A 20,200-nucleotide genomic window follows, 5' to 3' on the forward strand; every position below is an offset into this window, starting at 1 on the left:
ACTTGAAAATACTTAGCCATTCCCTTTGTGGTGAGGCAAGCAGATCTCAAGTATCCCCCAAAGCCAGCCATTCCCATACGACGGTGGACCAAAGTGCCTTTAGAGTTGCACAGCGGGTCCATTTCTGATTCTTGTGTGGTTACTGAAAAGAAGGCAGGGCTTCTCCATCCCATGGACAGTTGTGCTTATTCTCAGTAGAGCAGGCTGGGGAGAATGAGTCATGCAGCACAGGGCCACTAAGTGGCTACACTGCTCCCTTCCCTTGACCAACCCCTGTCCAGGGTTCCTTGCTCAAGGCAGTTCCTCTCTCCTCACCTGGGGATGAACTCAGGCTGCATCTCCTGGTGGCTGAGTCCTGACACAGCCCATCAAGTGCAGCCAGCAGAGGGGAGCAGGATGCAGGAGGTCAGTGGGTGCTCTCCCCTGTGAATATGCAGCTTCTCGGGAAGGGGGTGCATACTCCATTGGTCCCCAGCCCCACTCGTGCAGGGCCAGGATCTAAGAGGCCAGGACATCTTGCCTACCAGGGACGAGGTTACTCCACCACTGGAAACAAGGGGCTGAAGCCTTCTACTTGCTCCTTGGTGACCTATGAGATGCAAGTACCACCCTTCCCTGTGGTTACTTGTTTTAAAAGTGAGGATGGGGCCCTTAGAGCCATGGCTGGGCCTCTCTGCTTCTGGATTACAAGATAACGTTCATTGTACTACCTCTTGGGGTCAGGTGATCCTTCTGAACTTAAAAACATTGAAATGGCAACCTGTGCTCCCCACCTCCCTCCCCACCCCCTCTTACACGTAACTTTCGACGGTGGTTCTGGTTTTCCCATGAAACATTTCTCTGTATGTGGAGGGAAGAGTCTCCCATTTAATTGCTATTAACTCTGTCTCTATGGTCTATTTCCTTTCTTGTTGCTTAAGCCAAAATCAGGCTTCATCCTTTAGTTCAAGATGGGAGCCTTAAAATTATAAAACCCTGACACTTAAGAAACCCAAAAGGCCGAAACCGGTTTGGCTCAGTGGATAGAGCGTCAGCCTGCGGACTCAAGGGTCCCAGGTTCGATTCCAGTCAAGGGCATGTACCTTGGTTGCGGGCACATCCCCAGTAGGGGGTGTGCAAGAGGCAGCTGATCGATGTTTCTGACTCTCTATCCCTCTCTCTTCCTCTCTGTAAGAAATCAATAAAATATATATTTTAAAAAAAAGAAACCCAAAAGCAAAAAGGTGACAGAAATGGCAACCGAGGGAGAAGGGACCTGTGTCTCTTCCCATCTTCCCCTTAGCTCCCGGGGCAGTTATGGTGGGTTTCCATATGCGTGCCGTTCGACTTCTGATACTTCAATCTTGCTCTAGGACGAGACTGGACAAAGTCTCTGAGGACAGCGATCCTACGTGTTGTGCAGGGAGACCTAGCACAGAAAGTGCTCTCTAGGCTCTAGTGCAGAATGTTCCCTGTTACAACTATAGGGCAGTGTGGATCCGACCCGCCTGGGCCAAAGCCTGTCTCTGCTATTTACTCACTCCATCTTAGCTAGTCAGTGAAGCCCTCGGTGCCTCCATTTCTTTATCTATAAACTGGGAAGTTGCTGTGAGCAAAACCCATGTAATGTGCTTAGCACAGCTCTTGGCATATAGCAACACTTCATAAATATTAGCTATCTATATATATAAAACCCTAATATGCAAATAGATCAAACAGTGGAACAACCGAACAACCGGTCGCTATGATGTGCACTGACCACCAGGGGGGCACGCGTGGGACATGGCAGGCGTTGGCAGCAGGTAGCAGAGTGTGGAACATGGCGGGCATCAGCTGCAGCAGGATGGTAGAGCAGGTGAGCGGGGGCGCCAGACCAAAGTGGGGCACCAGTTGCTGTCATAGGGGTGAGCTTCTGGTGGTTACTGAAGATACTTTGCTCCCTGCGCCAGCCCTGATTGCTTGACGCCATCAGCAGGTATGAGCGGCAGCTGCCAGCCCCGATTGCCTCTGAGGGCTTCTCCACCTCCCCCTACACCTGAGGGGCAATCAGGGCAGCAGCCACTGCTCCACCCACTGCTGGCGCCGGCCCCAATCGCTCCGTGCTGTTAGCATGTGGGAGCAGCGGCAGTGGGAGCAGGGCTGCTGGCAGACAGGGGACCGGGGCTGCCAGAGGAGGGACCGGGTGGGGGCAAAGATGATGGCCAAGACCCGCCCCTGTGCCCACCACAGCCTCACAGCCCACAGTTCCTTTCAAGGTGCACGAATTTGTGCACTGGGCCCCTAGTCATTTTATAAAAAGGAAAAATAGCACTCACTAAGTGCCAGCCACTTCCATGCACACTAGTTTACAAAAGTCTTTTGAAGTAGGAATGTCACCCCCATTTTGTATCCAGTAAAACAGCAAATCAGAGAACTATGGTTTTCTTCTCCCAGTCAGTGATTAGCAAAGCTGGGATTCCAGCCCCCAAGACTGAAGTCTCTGCACCTCTCCACACAGTCCCCAGCCCTCAGGCCTCGAGGATCCTGAACTGGGGGAGACTCCTGCCAAAATTGCCACCAGTGACCAGAATAAGGAGGGAGAAAACAGCCCCTTCTAGATGTCACATTCCCAGCTGCGGGTGCTGACTGCTCCCCGTGCCTCCCGGGCCTCATGATGAACATCCTGTAGGACTCCAGCTCGGGAAGCTTTGGGGCAGTGGACCAGAGGTCAGCTCTGTAATTCCATCACTGCTCGCTCACTGACTGCTTAGGGAGAAGCCACGATGACAGCTGGGATCCTTTCGGTGATGAGTAATTGCCCCGTCGTACAAATCTATTCAGACCACATCCTTCTGGTACACAACCACCAGTTGATTTAAGATGCAAACCTTTTGTAGCTCATTGCCAGAAGAATGAAATATAGAGTTTACCCAGACTTTCTTTGCTGAAGTATTTATTGTAAATCATTAGTTACTGTGAGTTGCTACCCATATATCAAGCAATTCCTACCCAGCTCCGGGTGCTGAAAGAGCTCTCTGTGCTTTTCTAAAAAATGTACCATTTGTCCAAGAATATAATTACTGTGTACTTTTTAAAAATCCCAAGCTCATACATTTGCATGGAGAAACCCAGTCCCAAGGACACCCAATTAGCCTGGAACCGTCAATGTGGTTTTTAGTGCAGGAACCACAAGTCTTTGGGGATGCTTAGAAACATGGATAATAAATGCTTCACCTACTATCCAGGCTTGCGGCCAGAGAGGGAGGGGAAGACACTGACATTCAGACAGCACCTCCCTGCTCTAAGCCTTGTGCTAAACACTTCATATGACTCCTTTAATTCTCCCAGCAGCCCCAACGGGTGGGTATTATCATCTTCATTTTACAGACGAGCAAACTAGGGATCAGCATCTCATGCCACAAAGCCGTGGAACCACAGCTGATAGAGAAAATAATTAACTTTCCCAAGTCTCTCTGCTGAATCACCACACACAGAGCGGCTCCCAGCCCCAACTAGCTGATTCCTGGCTTCTGCTGGTCTGAGCCTTCCGTGGGTGGCTCTCTAACAAATAGGAAGGCTCCCCATCAGCGGGGCAGCCGTTGAACATGAAGGAGGAAGGCTGTGATGTAGAGCAAGCATGTTCATCCTGCCACCAACAAAGATCAAGCACATGAAATCTGAATCCCCCAGGGGTGGGAGGAGGAGGGAGTGGGGTGCTGTTCCCCACTGGCCATTCTATCCGGAGCACACAGCAATATGGGCAGACAATTAGTATGAACAGATTTGAGCAAAACACCAAATCTGATTGATGCTGAAAGCACAGCCCGGGAGCACACAAAGGGGTGGCGAAGAAGGGCGACCTGCTTAAAAATTCTAATCCTCATAAGCCTCTGAGGAGGCTGCTCTTTTCACTGGGCTGGTTTTTAATATTTATTGCTGAAGGCCATTATAATCCTAATGAAAATAGCGTGTCCTCAGGAAAAGAGGTGGTGTCGCTGGAAAGAGCAAACGGGGCCCTGGCATTTAAGTGCCTCTCAAGGTTAAAGGTGACCCGGAAATGAATCCCTGAAAGGTTTCAGGAAGTGGGAGGAAGTTGAGCTCAAACAAGCAGGTATGTGTGGCCCAGTTCTGGCTGAGTTACTGGCGATGGAAGACCCAAGCTTCTTGGCGGCAGAGCAGTCAATACGGCTCCCAGGTGGAGACAGACAGGCTCAGAATCCACCCACAGGGTTTGCATCCCAGCTCTGCCATCTCTCAGCCTCGGTCTCCTCATCTGTAAAATGGAGGTAATGATGACTACGCATTGTGTTGATGTGTTGTGAAGATCATTTGAAATGATAAATGTAAATCGCTTAGCATAGACTCTGGCACAGAATAAGTGCTAAATGAAAGAGAGATACCTTATTTTTAATATAACTTTTATTATTGTTATGGCTTATCCCCAATATTATTGGTTTGTTTGGCCAAATAAATAAATAAGGATGCCAGGTATGAATTAAAAGCTAGCGACTAGGAGGGCCTGTTGGAAAGAGTCAGAGAAAAATTAATGATGCATCTTCTATTGATAAAATTAGAGTTCAAATCTGGCTTAAGTTGGGAAGGGAAATAAGAGCCTCTCCCTTAAAAATCAACTATTTAGCCCTAGCTGCTTTGGCTCAGTGGATAGAGTATCGGCCTGCAGATTGAAGGGTTCCAGGTTTGATTCCAGTCAAGGGCACATGCCCAGGTTGTAGGCTCGATTCCCAGTAGGAGGCATGCAGGAGGCAGCTGATCAATGATTCTCTCTCATCGTTGATGTTTCTATCTCTCTCTCCCTCTCCCTTCCTCTCTGAAATCAATAAAAATATACGTTAAAAAAAATAACTATTTATTCAATAGTATTTCCATTGGCAGGTAAAGTGTATTGCTTGAATCCACCCATGTCATCATGTGGGATCTAAGTAGAGCTGAACTGTGAGGAACCGTGAAGCCCAGAAGTTTGTCTGCCAGGCCCCGGCTGCTGTTGAATGTCAGTTCTTTCATCAGTGCAACTGTTACCGGGAAACCCTGGTTGGGGCTCGGGCTGCCTGGTGCTGTGTCCAATAAAGAAGGCAGGGTTGAATCATATTAGGCATTTATTGAGAAGGCTAGCCAACCCAGAAGACATGGCGCTTACACGCATCAAATCCTGCCTTCCTGCAAGGTGTAGGGGACAGGATTATAAAGGGGACGGGGCTAGCATGAGGAATGCAGCCACGTGCAGGCCTGGGAATCCACAGACCTCAGCTATTGTAATTAGTCATCAGGCAATGAGAAGATGTTGATGAGACGATGTTTTGACTCCTGGTGGGTCGGCCTGACCATGCTTATTGGTTCTGCTTGCTGGATTCACAGTTGAGTCACCTCTTCAATCGCTTCACACAGACCTTGAAAAGGAAACTTTAAGAAAAACTTAACCCCTATTCACATATAAGAAACTTAACCCTTTATTCACATAAGTATATGTGTTCTAAGATTTAAAATAAGCCGAGACTGGTTTGGCTCAGTGGATAGAGCGTCGGCCTGTGGACTCAAGGGTTCCGGTCAAGGGCATGTACCTTGGTTGTGGGCACATCCCCAGTAGGGGGTGTGCAAGAGGCAGCTGATCGATGTTTCTCTCTCATCGATGTTTCTAACTCTCTATCCCTCTCTCTTCCTCTCTGTAAAAAAATCAATAAAATATATTTAAAAAATAAAAATAAAATAAAATAATATGAGTACTTTCCATATTAATACAGGTGCTCTATCAGGTTATAAGTTCCCCCTATCACAACCATCGCTAACCACTCAGTAAGTCCTCTTTCTGTGCCTTTCTCCATTGGTAACAGTGCATTGGTGACTGGGGAAACCCTCTGTCTTTGAGTGAGTCTTAGCCTTGGACTGAGTGTGCACACTGACTCTGACCCCTTTCTCTGGTCTGTTCAGGCTCACCAATGGGGGAACTCAGCCACCTCCCCCTAAGGATCATATTAAGAGCTTAAGGGAGCCCTAACCGGTTTGGCTCAGTGGATAGAGTGTCGGCCTGTGGACTGAAGGGTCCCAGGTTTGATTCCGGTCAAGGGCATGTACTTTGGTTGCGGGCACATCCCCAGTGGCGATTGTGCAGGAGCAGCTGATCGATATTTCTCTCTCATCAATGTTTCTAACTCTCTATCCCTCTCTCTTCCTCTCTGTAAAAAAATCAATAAAATATATTTTTTTTAAAAGAGAGAGCTTAAGGGACATCATGCCCTGAAATATTACAGTACCCTCCACTCCCATATAAAAATAAAAATGAAAATAGTAACAAATTGTTAAATAAACTCATCTTTTAAAGTGGCATTCAGCTAAAAAGCTTGATGGCATTATAGTATTTTAGTTCTAATTTCTCTTCCACACCCCACCCCCATTCCCCTGCTTTGCTGGTGCCCTAATCTCATGCCTAAATCTGACCACTGAGAATCCAGCACCAAGATCAGGTTACAAAAATGATTAAGAAGAAATTCAAAGCTCTCTTCTAGACTAAATTCTAGACATTTCTTCCAGCCTTTAGGAAATGCCTCTCTCTGCTCCTTATTCTCAAGAATCACACCCAGTGGAAGGGCTCTGAATACTGCTTGCTTTCTGGCTTTTATACCATCTTTTGCCTATAATACTGGCCAAGTCTCCTGACCAGTTGTTTCCCTCTCCCTTGCCTTGCTCCCCTCCGCTCCATTCATGCTCTTACCACAGAGTACTTTCTAAAATTCAAATCCAGTGATGTCACTGCCTAGTTTAATACCTTTCAATGATTCCTCATATCTAAGGTATGATTCTCAAACCAGGAAATGAGTGCTTCTTGGGGTAGAGAGCATCATGGGATATGCAAGGGCATAGGATAAATATGACAGATCTTCTGCCAAGTCATTGGTGATAAAGGAAAAACATTATTTTTATACTAGAGGCCTGGTGCACAAAATTTGTGCACTGGGGGGCGGGGTCCCTCAGCCCGGCCTGCACCCTCTCACAGTCCAAGACCCCTCAGGGGATATAGCAGTGGCCAAGTGGCAGGCAGCCAGGGAGAAGCCCGAATCAGGGCCAAACACTGTGCTGCTCACACTCATCCCAGCCTGCTGCGCCTGCTGCTGCCGCCCAGTAGAGCTGCCACAGAATCAAGAGAGGCTCCCGCTGTGGCAGCTATGCTCGCCAGCCATGAGCCCGGCTTCTGGCTGAGCAGCGCTCCCACTGTGGGAGTGTACTGACCACCAGGGGGCAGCTCCTGCATTGAGCATCTGCCCCCTGGTGGTCAGTGTGCATCATAGCGACTAGTCATTCCAGTCATTCCGCCATAACTGTCGCTTAGGCTTTTATTATATAGATTAACAAACATGGATATAGTGTGGAGTAGAGCACATAATATTCCTACGTGTTAAAGATGAAACATAGGATTCTAGCCGAATTTCACATTTGAAGTGCCTGGTTCCTGACCCAGGACTTGTGGAAATATGCAATCTCTCACCTAAGACTTTCGGGTGGGAAACTTGGTGAATCACTGACCTGAAGGAAAAACTCTAAAGCCTTGATGCAAAGCTCTCCGAGGTGTGGAGCCGGCCTTTTCTTCCCAGTCTCATGTCTATTCCTCATCCCCACTCTTTCCAATACTCCATGTTTCTTGCAACTCATGCACTATCCTATATAATAAAAGCGTAATGTACAAATTGACCGAACAGTGGAATGACCAGTCCGCAGGGACCAGGGCTGGCAAGCAGGCAGCTCCAGGCCAGCCAAGGCACATGCCAGAGGGCAGAGGGAGGGAGCAGCGATGGGGGAGAGGGGTGGTGACCAGCAGTGGCGGAAGGGCAATGGGGGCAGTGCCGTCCCCTGATCCCCTGTTCTCGTCACCTGCAGAGGGAGGCCAGATGGGGTGATGGGGGTGGTGCCATTCCCTGATCGGCCGGCCCGGTTGCCTCCCACAAAGAGAGGCCAGACTGTGGCTTAAGCCGTCAGTAGGACATCCCCTGAGGACTTCTGGACTGTGAGAGGGCGCAGGCTGGGCTGAAGGACCCCCGCCCCCAGTGCACAAATTTTCGTGCACCGGGCCTCTAGTGTCAGTTAGAAGTGTCTTTACTAATTCCACTCTTTTGGCTGTGTCTGAAATTCCTGTCTTTAGACAGCTGTCTTATTTAAAAGTTGGAGGGTGATGTTTTCTTCCAACCTTCCCTTCTTCTCACCAAAGAGCCCAGTCCAACTGCCTCCAGACAGTGGGATCTGAGAGGTTAGTCCAGCCGTGAGCATGTGCCTGTTGATCTCTAAAGTGGGGAGAGGCACACAGGCCAGGCTGCCTTGACTAACAATATAGTACCCCATCTCTGAACATTAGGAAACAGCTAGTGATTGAGGGTTGAATGCTGGGTTACTCTGCCTAGGTTTGCATATAGGCTACTCCACTTATCAAATGGATGCTCTTAGACTAGTTAGTTTGACATGTTGTGCTTAAAATTGTTCATCTGTGAAATGAAGATTATAGCAGGATAATAATTTGGTAATGAAGGGCAAAGAGTTCAAATATGTTAAGTGCTTCAGAGACTGTCTGGCACTCAACTGAACATTAGCTATTATTGTCATAAGCACTCCTTCTACTGGGAGAGAGTTTGCACAAAATACCTGGTGGAAAAGATCCTGGCCTCCTGGCGTTCTCACATGGCCTCCTCACAGCCTGGGTCCTGTGTGTGTGATCACAATACAAGTGTATTCTGGAAAATAAATTCAGCTTTTTAAATATTTTTTCCTTGCAGAGGACCAGGGCATTCTGATGTCTCACACAACCTCTACTCTCCCATTTCTTCTGGGGCATGTGTGGTAGGAAGAAAAGAAAGAAAGAAAGAAAGAAAGAAAGAAAGAAAGAAAGAAAGAAAGAAAGAAAGAAAGAAAGAAAGAAAGAAAGAAAGAAAGAAAGAAAGAAAGAAAGAAAGAAAGAAAGAAAGGGAGGGAGGGAGGGAGGGAGGGAGGAAGAGAGAGAGAGAGAGAGAGAGAAAAGAAAGAAGAAAGAAAGAAAGAAAGAAAGAAAGAAAGAAAGAAAGAAAGGAAGGAAGAAAGGAAGAAAAGAGAGAGAAAGAGAGAGAGAGAGAGAGAACAAATTTCTACCTAAGGTAGAGGTCATGAGGGAAACATTTTATGTTGGACTGATTAAGATTAGGATTTTTTTAACTGGGATATAATTCACATACCAAGTTTATTATTTTTAAGTCTAAGTATTTTCATGGAAGAAGAAAGAAAAAGAAGGGAGCTGATATTTGTTGCAAGTTCATGTGCCAGTCTTCAATCCTCACCGCCATAATAATCCTAAGTGAAGGAGTAGCTATGCTTATATGGAGGGAAAGCAAGCAAACAAACAAGAAAAGCTCTGAGATACTAGCTCACACAAAGGTTAAATCTTTTCACCATTTCCCAAACCAAAAAATAATGGCACTTCCTCCTACTGAAATTCAATATCCTTGATTTTTTAAGGCAAAGGGTGTTTTAATATTTGTTTTTAATTAATGAAATAAATCTGCATTCCCTGGGAAACTCACCCCTCAGGTCTCACCCCTCTTTTTGCATATTGGAAGAGACCTTTATAGTTACGTGTGTTTCTCTTTGCGAGAGAACCGGCACAGGCTGGTTCCAGGACAGACTAAAGGAAGGAGCTCTGGGTGCACAGGACCACACTGTCTGCAGGTCAGCAGATGGCAGCCAGGGCCCTGTCCTCACACAGGCTGAGGTCCTCGGAGGCCCCTGAGAAGCTGCTCTGCTCCCGCTTGGGCATTCCTTTATAGCTTGCCAGCTCCGCCTGATGTTCAATCGGAGAGTGTCAAGTAAGGCTTTGAACAGAGTCAAGGGACTGGCCATCTCTCCCTCCCAGGCATGACTTGCTAATCCACTTTGAATAAGCCAAGATGAAAAACCTTGCAGCTGCTGCACCCACAGGTGCCCAGTCCACTCAGACATAAACCAATTGGCCATGCTCTAGCTGGGAATGTGTATGACTCAGAATGGAGAAGGGGAGCCTGGTCAAGACTCTTGCCCACGGAATTTATTGTGTTGACGGTTCATTACCCTGGTCATTCATGCTCAGGCTTTCTTCCCAGAGTCCTTTGCCAATGATCACAGTTTGTTATTGACTATGAATTTAGCACTGAGCAGCAGAGGACTCGTGTTTTCAGATCCTGAGAAATTACAGTGTCTTCCCCTGGTGGGGAAGGCTGTCTTCGCTCCTTCTCCTAAAGTGCCTTTTTCTACTAGAAGCACCGAGAAGACGGGCTGCTAAAGTAGAAAAGACAACTCACCTGAAATCAGCCAGATCTTGATTTTGCTCCCAACTCTGCCACCTGCCAGCTGCATAAACTTCTGCGGTCTCTCTGGCCTCTCTTCACCTCCATTTCCTACCACACGGAGCTGCTGTGGAGATTAATTACAGATGAATAAGATAATGACAGAAGGGTTCTTGGCATGTAGTGGGAGCTCAATTACTGTGTCTTTCTTCTTCTCTTCCTGTGTTTAGAGCTGATCACTCTCACCATGGGCGTTAGAGATTGGTGCTCTATCAATCACTAACTACGAAGTAAGTTCAAGGCTCTTTATTAGTGGTTACGGAGGATATAATGGTTATTTTCTGGAGGGGCTTAACATCTTGGGGAGAGAAGACATAATTAGAGAGTAGGACAGTCCTCTGTAAGATGCTCAGTTACCTAGTGTACACTCTTGGCCCAGAGTGCGAACAACATCTGTGTGGGCCGTGGTTCTCAAGCTTGGCCTCAGGGACAAGGTGATAAGGAATGAGGAATTCAGGTGGCACACTGCCCTGAACATAGTAGCAGGTACTCTATAGCTGCCAACTGTGTTGAATCACTATATGTAATGTCTAGAACTTTCTAGTTTACAATGTAAGCTGTTCAGAGGAAAAGTGAGTGCCCGTGGATGGTCAGAGAACAAGCTTTAGGAAAGACAAGGACGACATTGCTAAAGCGTTATGAATTTATTTTTATGTGAATTAGAAAAAATTTAACTAACACCTCAATTGTGTGAGTATACATAGTCTATATTCTACATTAAATAAATTCTATTAAAGGTAATATGTGGCTATGTCAACATCAGTAGCATGTGGTAGGTGAGTGACTGAAATTTGGGCCACTCCGCTGGACATAGTATGATTCATCTCTGCATAGCCCATGGATGCAAATACACGAATTAAAATCATCTCCTCTCTGCTGTGTAAGGCTGTGTGATGCTTTCACCTCTCTGTGCCTCATTTTCCTCGTTTATTAAATAGGGATAGTTATGATGCTATCTTATTGAGTTGGAGGTTAATATCTATAATATCTATAACTGCCTGAAACGTGGTAAGAGTTCAATTAGAGTAACACAAAAACGCCAAGAGGATCATACTGGTTAGGGGGCTGTCACTGACTAAGTGAGCCGTGGTGGCACTAGATGTTCTAGTAGGTCTTTGAGAATAAGAGTTAAGCTGCCCCACACTGATGCAAAATGATAGGCAACAGATTGCACTGCGGTTGCCAGGAAGGGATTCCCAGCTCTGTCATTCAAACCCTTGTGGGTTATTTAAGGTCACAAGTCCTTTTACTGTATGACCAGAGAAGCCACAGACTTGAGCAGCTGGGAGCATATTTCTGCCAATGAACGAAAAGCTAATGTCATTCTACAAACAATGGTATGGGTGGTTTTTCCGATGGGGCAAAGAAGTCCCCAGTCAACTGAATTCACTCTGACCCCTTGAGCCTGCTCCAATGGAGTCCTGGCCTCCCCTGATTCTCCCAGTGGCATGCAAAACAATTAGACAAATCTTGTCCCTGGTTTTTTATTCAGTTGATAAACATGTTTTTTTCTGACAATTCCAAAAGCTTGCCCATTTGAATTGGATGATACACAGTTTGTATATGAAATTAACTGGTTCCACCCACAGGTAGATATATTTTAGTATTCACCTATATTGCATTTCTAACTCATGGTGTATACACGCTGGTTTGGGAATTTTAAAAATATCTTTATTTAGCAACTCTTTTCAAGTGAGCAGGCACGTGACAAACAGAAATACTATCACCAAAGATGTGCTGAAGAAAATAATTCTCAAATCTCTATCGCCAGGCCAGCTCTCTGGAGCACCAGCCCCATATTGCCAAGGCTCCTAGACACCCCCTAATGCATAAGGCGTTGTTCTCTTGACAATTCTCAAGGCACGGTAGTGTTTAGCCACGTTGAGAAGTCCTGCATCGAACAATCCTATTTAACCCAACCTTAATATATCTGTTCCCTAAAGACAGAATAAGAAATGTTGCCCTAACATAGCTGGTAGCCATCTAAAACCTGGGCGAGTTACTCTGCTTCTCCTTTCCCTCATCCAGCCACTCTCCGAGTCCTTCTGCTTGGAGATGTTTCTAGAATCCCTCCCCACCTCTTCGTCCCTGCTGCCACAGTCCCAGGTTACGTCCTGTCCAGGTCTATTTTGATGTCCAGGCTGTTTTTCTTGTCCTCAGCAACTCTCCTCTATAATCCATTCTTTAGTTATTTTCCTAAAAATAAATCTTATCATATTACTTTTTCCCTGAAGACCTCCTCTGGCCCACACAAGCAAGCCAAAATTATTATCATACACACGAATTCTATGGCAGAGTACAACATGGTAGCTACAAGCACAGAGTTTGAAATCAAAGCATCCTGGATGGACCTTGGGTGATTTATTTATTTAGTCCTCTCACCCCTCAGTTTTGTCACATATTGAATGAATATAATTACAGGTCAGATTTAATAGGACTGTTGTACGGTTTAAATGAAATAATACATCTACAATGCTTAACATAGCACTTAAAATATTGAAAATGCTTATAACTTTAACCATTTTGATTAACATAATATAATACTCTAACTGAATCCTAACTCTCCAACTTCATCATTTTACAGCCTACCCTCTTTTCCCCACAGTCACCTGTGCTTCAGGCACTGCAAAAATCTAACCCTTCCGTAGGCCCTTGCCTGTCTCCATGATTTTTCACCATTTCTTCCCTCTTCACACAGTCCTGTCTTCCCCTCCTCCAATGGAAATGTCCTCACTCAAGAGACCTTTTTGCAGGTTGAAGGAAATAAATGTCATAAAGCCCAGGTATTTCACTCTAAGTCTTGAAGCCTTAGTCTGCTTATTTAGGATTGGGTGGAAATTTAAACCTACTAATTTAACGTGTAATATGATTTCCCCAGCGAGTGGAAGCAGAATGTTCTTAGTTTAAAGGGAGATCAGATTAAAAGCAGCAAAGGGAAGGATTGCAATATGCCAAGAAGCAAAAGCTAAACCACAAGGAGGATCCCGAGCAGTGACAGCCACTTAGCATAAAGCATAGCCTAGAAGGACATTTCAGTATTAACATCCACTTTAGCACTCACGTAAAGGACTGACTGGGCCAGGTGCAACAACTGCCATCATTATGAAGACTCCAAACTCCTCACAAATTAGTAATAACAATAATAATGCGTTCATGTCGTTTAGTAAGTTCTTATGATATGCCAACATTATGCTAAGTATTTTTTATGTTACTTTCATTACAGGTAGTATTATCACCTTCCATTTTACAAATGAAAAAAAAGAAAGGCTTAGAGAAATTAAGAGACTCTTCCTAGGTACTCAGTGAGTGAGTGACCGAGTTCTATTATATTAGAGCTAGTGATCCCAGCTGTTTATAATATTCTTTTCATGTGGAGTTTGATAAACTGCTTAACTAGGCATGAAATAATATCAACACATAATATTTCTTATCCATAATGCTTAGGATTAAAATGTATTTTCTTAACTTTTTTTTTTTATGTAGCAGGTTTACATTCAAAAATTCGGGTGTGTTATCTAGTTGCAAAAGTAATAACTAGGATGTCTTCTGTTTCTCTGCTGGTGGATAAATGACACTTCAAACAGAGACTAAGAAAGTTAGCTTTCCCAAAGGCATCTAATGGCTGTGAGCATCTTTGTGCTTCACAATGTGAAAATTAAAGTCCTAACCAAAATGTTATGTTTTATTTCCTCCTTGGAGGTTTTCCTTCGAGCAGGGCGTCCTGGGAGTGTGTATGAGCTGGAGTGAGTGGAGCCCGCGTACTTCTGAACCCGGGCTTGTTTCAGAGTCAGAGAAGTGTGTGTAAACTTGTTTCTCTCCTGCCTTCTTGATTCTTCTGCAAAAGCAGAACCACCCCTGGGGGGACATCGCCTATTCCCTGTCCATTTGAGCTTGTCCTTAGGGTGTCACCCTTTAAAGCCAGCTCTTGTCTCTCTTCCTATTCAAGCCAGATCCTCCCTCCCTTGTCTAATTCTTAGCCAAGCATAGCAAGGCCAGCTGGTGAGAGCCTCGTAAAAACAATGGCACCAGACTCCGCTTAATAGAACGCTGCTTGTGCCCCGTCGAAGCTTCCTGGGTCGGAACAGTTGATTTTGAGTTGTGGCCCATTCTCTGACCCATATTGAAGCTCTATGTTCAGTGGGGATTAAAAGCCTTGTGAACTGGAGTAAGAAGAGGTAGAAGAAAGAGGTCATTGTGGGTCTAGAGGGAATCAATATTGTCCCTTTGAAAAAGCCTGGGTCTGTTCTCAGACTGGCCATCTGGGGCTGTGTGGCTCAAAATCAACTACAAAGGAGGAAAACAGAATTCAGTTGGGACAGGGTAACTTTGCAAGGGCAGGCTCCCAAGGTGGCTTGTCTGGGAAGACTAAGGAGCAGCCAAAGACTTTGTAGAAATAAGGGGTTCAAGAAAAGGAGAAACACACTTAAATTCCTATACTTACCTGTAGTTCCTCTGTCCCGCCTATGCCCCTACCAAATGTTTTCCAAATGTGAATAAAGAACTATTTCTACAGTACTCACAATTTCTTCTTCAATTCTTGAACGCCTCTTTAGCATAGCTTTACAAAAGTGTTTTTGTTTTCCATGAGATAGATATTTCCAATGGATTCCAAATTTAGGGTGAAAGGGGGCCTGAACACAGGATGGGGGTCGGTAAGAATTTAGAGAGATGGTGTTTCTGCTTCAGTGCCCCTACAGCAAAGAAAGTTTTTCCTCTACTTGGGGATTCAGGGCTTCACTTTTCTTTGGGGTAGGAGTGTAACTGGGAGAAGACAGAGGCGCAAACGTGGCTGGAAGAAATTGAGAATACAGATGTGTGATGCAGAAGGATGCTAAAGCTGAGTGTGCTCAGAGCAATAAAACCTGCTCCAGCTAATTTTCTGGAATTGGAAAGACTTTTAGGAAAATAGATACACTTTCCCATGCAGCCAACCAGCCTGGGGATCGATGCAATTCCTGGTCCTTTAATCTGGGATTAAAATCGGCACTGCTGTCAGCCATGAAACGGTTCCTGGCGAGTGTGATATTGAAGCAAGAGTGGTGAGAGCTTAGAGCTGGGCAAATTCTGGCTCTGGGACAGGTTTGCTATGTGTCCCTGGATGAATCCTTTAATATTATCTAATCCTCATTCTTCACTAATCAGTTAAATGGCAAAAATGAATCTACTGAAAGGATCTTGTGTCACAGCAGTAGGAAGGTAGGAAGTGGGTGATTTCTTGTGCATGACCAATATTCTGTTTCAGAAAGGAGTTTCTTGCATAAGGTCTCGCCAGGGTATCCTATAACTCTTCTTCTCCATTATTTCCCAGGAGCCGTGGTCCAATCGACTGTGAGAGTGCTCCCCCTGCACTTCCACAAGCACCTCCAGCCCCCCTGACCCACCTCAACTCATTCTCCACACTTCAGACCTCCACCTCCTCCCACATTCCCATTCACAGCCACACGCAGCAGCCCTCCCAGGTAAGCAGTTCCAGTATCCCTCCTTCCTCTCTCCCATTCTCCGCTGTCCAGTACCACCTCCATGGTTCGCTTCCTGTCCTCCTTTGTCGGTTACTGCCTCTGCTTGAATTCAGATTGTCATCTTTCATCAGGGCCAACAGCATCCTGTGTTTGTTTGTTTTTATAGTTGAGTTGAAATTCATAGAACAGACTATTAGCCATTCTATTTATTTACTTCGTGTTGTTGTCTGTGTTTTGTCATGTTTTCCCAGCTTTGTCGAGATATAACTGACAAAATCATATAAATATAAAGTGTACAACATGATTCGCCATATAAAGTGAACAGTTTGGTACAACCCCAATATTGTGCAATCACCACCCTTACCTCGTTTCAGAATATTTTCATCACCCCAAATGGAAATCTCTACCCACTAAGCAGTTCCCTCCCACCCCTAGTCCCTGGCAACAGTCTGCTTTCTGTCTCTCTAGCTTTACCTAGTCCGGATATTTTGTATAAATGAAATCACGCAATACGTAATCATTTGTGTCTGGCTTCTTTCCCTTAGCATAATGTTTTCTGTGTTCCTCCACGCTGTAGCATAAATCCGCACCTCGTTCCTTTTTGTGGCTGAATAATATTACATCGTATATTAACACCACAATTTGTTTACCCATTTGTCTGTTGATGAACATTTGGGTTGTTTGCACTTTTGGGCTATTATGAATAGTGCTGTTGTGAACATTAATGTACTTGCATTTGCTTTGTGTAATTCTTTTGAGTATATACCTAGGAGTGGAATTGCTTGGACACGTGATAATTCTGTGTTTAACTTTTTGAGGAACTGCCAAACTGCTTTCTACAACAGCTCAACTTTTTACATTCCCACCAGCATTGACAAGGGTTCCAATTTTTCCATATCATCGCAAACCCTTGCTATTTTCCAGTTTATCTTATACCTTATCCTAGTGTGTGTGTCATGGTATTGACTTGTATTTACCTGATGGCTAATAATAGTGAACATCTTTTCATGTTCTTTTTGGCCATTTGTATATCTTTTTTTTTTAGATAAATATTTTTGTGCAAGTCCTTTGCCCATTTTTTAATTGGATTGTTGGTCTCTCTTGTTATTAAGTTCAGTCGTTCTTTTTATATTCTGGATACTAGATTATTATCAGATATGTGATTTATAAATATTTGCCCATTCTGTATGTTAGATTTTCATTGTCTTGATAACGTCCTTTGATGCACAAAAATTTTACATTTTTATATAGTTCGATGTACCTTTTTTTTTCCCTCTTCTTGCTAATGTTTTTGATGTCATTATCTAAGAATCTATTGCCAAATCCTAGGTCATGAAGATTTACTCCTATGTTTCTATCGAAGGATTTTATAGTTTAAGCTCTTGTACTTAAGTAATTGATAAATTTTGAGTTCATTTTTCAGTGATTTAAAAATCATCCTTATTAAAGTATAATCTATATGAAAACATGCATTGATTGTTAGTCCACAACTTGGTGAGTTTTGACAATTAGGAACCACCGTGAAAGCCATGATTTGAACATTTGCATTGCCTCTTGCTTCCTTTGATAGTCACTACCCTCTCTGACCCTGGCCCCTGGCAAACGTTAATTTGCTTGATGTAAATAGTTTTGCCTTTTCTAGAATTTCATGTAAATGCAATCATGTAGTGTTTGTTCTGTCTATTTCACTTATAATAATACTTTTTGAGATTCACCCAAGTTGTTGTGTATATCAGTAATTCATTACTTTTTATTTCTGAGTAGTATTCTCATTGTATATTTATACTAAAATTTGTATATTCAATCACCATTTGATAGACTTTTTTTCCAGCATTTGGCTATTATGAATAAAACTGCTAAGCACATTTCATAACAAGTCTTTTTATGAACATGTGTTTTTTATTCCTCTTGGATAATCCCCAGGACAGGGAGTGCTGAGTCATAGGTAAGTTTATGTTTAATTTCATTTTTAAAAATTGCCAAACTGTTTTTCAAAGCAAGTAGTATATGATTTTCAGTTCCCATCAGCAATGTATGAGAATTTCAGATGCTCAACATCCTCAACAACACTTGTTATTATCAGTCTTTTTTTATTATAGCTATTCTTGTAATGTGTATTGCTGTCTCATAGGAGAGTTTTTAAAAACTTAAACTTATTTTAGAGCAGTTTTAGACTTATAGGAAAATTTCACAGAAAGTAAAGAGAGTTCCCATGTGTTTCTTTCCCCAACCCTTAAATTTTGCATATGATATGAGGTAGGGGTCCAACCTCATTAATTTTGCATGTGGATATCCAGTGGTACCAATACCATTTATTGAAAAAAATTCTTTTCCAATTGAATGGTCTTGGAACCCATGTTAAAGATCAATTAGCCATATATATATGGGTTTATTGTGGACTTTCAGTTCTATTCCACTGGCTATATGTCTGTCCTTATGATAGGGCAATGCTATTTTGATTACTGTAGCTTTGTAGTAAGTTTTGAAATCAGGAAGTGTGAGTCTTCCAACTTTGTTCTTTTTTCAATATTGTTTTGGCTATATTTGATTATCAGCTTTTCCATTTCAAGGGCTATTAAAATCTTTATAGGGTTTGCATTGAATTGATAGATTGCTTTGGGTAGTATTTCCATCTTAACATTATTAAGTCTTCCAATTCGTGAAGATGGTATGTCTTTCCACTTGTGTAGTTCTTTTTTAATTACTTTCAGGAATGTTTTGCAATTTTCAGTCTTTCATCTACTTCGTTAGATTCATTTCTAGGTGTGATATTCTTTTGGATGCAATTATAAATGGAATTGTTTTCTTAATTTTCTTTTAATATTGTGCATTGCTGGTATACAAAAATATGACTTATCCTGTGTCTTGATCTGATATACTTCAATGTTGCTGAAGTGCCCACTAAGTGCCAGGAAGAGTCCCTATGTCTTTTTATTTAATTCTCCCTTCACCAGACTCTGCCCACTTTCCAGCAACATCTCCCATGACTCCCTTCACTGAAATTGATGGGCCAATCATTCCAAGCTGACTATTCTCCAAACCCACCGTACTGCTTCTTAATGTCACATCTGTGCTGGTATTTCCTTAATCTGAAATGCCCTGCTCCCTCGCTTCTCCAGGTGTGTGACCAGCAACAGCAATGTTACTTAGAGCTTGTGAGAAAATGCAGAATTACATGTCCTGTCCCAGGTACTAAGTCAAGTACCTCAATTCCAGTGATTTGGATGTAGATTCCATTTGAGAAACATGGTTCTATTCTCTCCTTTGCTGCTAGATAACTCTTTCTATCCTTCAAAATCCAGCTGACCCTATCAGCTCCTTTGGGAAGACTTTACCTACCTCACTTCCTATGCTATTTCCTTCACATACTTCTACTGTGTCTGTTTTCTCTACTAAGCTGTGAGTTCCATGAATCAATAAATTGAATCAACTTCATTTCTATGTTCATTGCAGGCAATAGACGTACAATAAATGTTTGTTGAATTAGGTGTAGAGACATCTGCATGAAGAAGACATTATTGTCACCATATGCAAATGCATAAACTGGAGCTCGAGGAGACTAAAATTGTGTTACACGTGGTGGAGTTGAGATTTGAGCCCAAAATTCCTCATTTCAATACCCATATTCTCACCTCTCTGCCACATAGCCATTTTAAGAATTTTAGACAGCAAAGAGAAATACCTTAAAATATTGGAATCAATTTCTGCATGTAGGCAGCTGCCTGTTCCTCATCTTGACCACTAAGAGTAAGGAAAACAGGCAATTCAAAGAGATTGGTGCAGTGGTCGGCAAACTCATTAGTCAACAGAGCCAAATATCAACAGTACAACAATTGAAATTTCTTTTGAGAGCCAAATTTTTTAAACTTAAACTTCTTCTAACGCCACTTCTTCAGAATAGACTCGCCCAGGCCATGGTATTTTGTGGAAGAGCCACACTCAAGGGGCCAAAGAGCCGCATGTGGCTCGAGAGCCGCGGTTTGCCGGCCACGGTGCTGGAGAATGATGGCATGGCTTGGGAAATATTTTGTGATTTTTTAAGGGCTATTTGCAAAGCTCAATCCTAAAACATGTTCTCCATGTGTATGATCTATATGTGTACAGTGACTGCCCTAAAAAAAAGTACACTCAACATTTTTCTAAATGAATGAGTGAATGTCTTCCTTTGTACCTGTGTGTGTCCATATGTGTATATGCATAGTGCACAACTTTGAATATCTGTGTGTATGTGAGACTGTGTTGTCCAAGCCCTTGCTCCTCAAAGTGTGGTCTGAGGATCAGCAGCATTGGCATTACCTGGGAATTGGTGGAAATGCAGGCACTCAGGAGCACTTCAGACACACTGAACCAGAGTCCACATTTTTAATCAGCCTCCAGGTGATTCAAGTTCGAGAAGCACTATTATAAATCATCCAGGGTGTGCCAGGCCAGGCTGTC

General features: G+C 43.7%; 1 long non-coding RNA gene across 1 annotated transcript; it reads right to left on the minus strand.

Annotated features, from left to right (window-relative positions):
• Positions 1-5,054: 5,054 nt before the first annotated feature.
• LOC114232774 (uncharacterized) lies at positions 5,055-20,197 on the minus strand. Its single transcript, XR_003618873.2, has 4 exons — positions 20,060-20,197; positions 10,260-10,371; positions 8,599-8,687; positions 5,055-5,376 (listed from the first exon to the last, which is right to left on the minus strand). It is a non-coding gene; the product is annotated as an uncharacterized LOC114232774 (long non-coding RNA).
• Positions 20,198-20,200: the final 3 nt, after the last annotated feature.

Source organism: Eptesicus fuscus, chromosome 15, assembly GCF_027574615.1.
Source record: "Eptesicus fuscus isolate TK198812 chromosome 15, DD_ASM_mEF_20220401, whole genome shotgun sequence".
Classification (NCBI taxonomy): domain Eukaryota; kingdom Metazoa; phylum Chordata; class Mammalia; order Chiroptera; family Vespertilionidae; genus Eptesicus; species Eptesicus fuscus.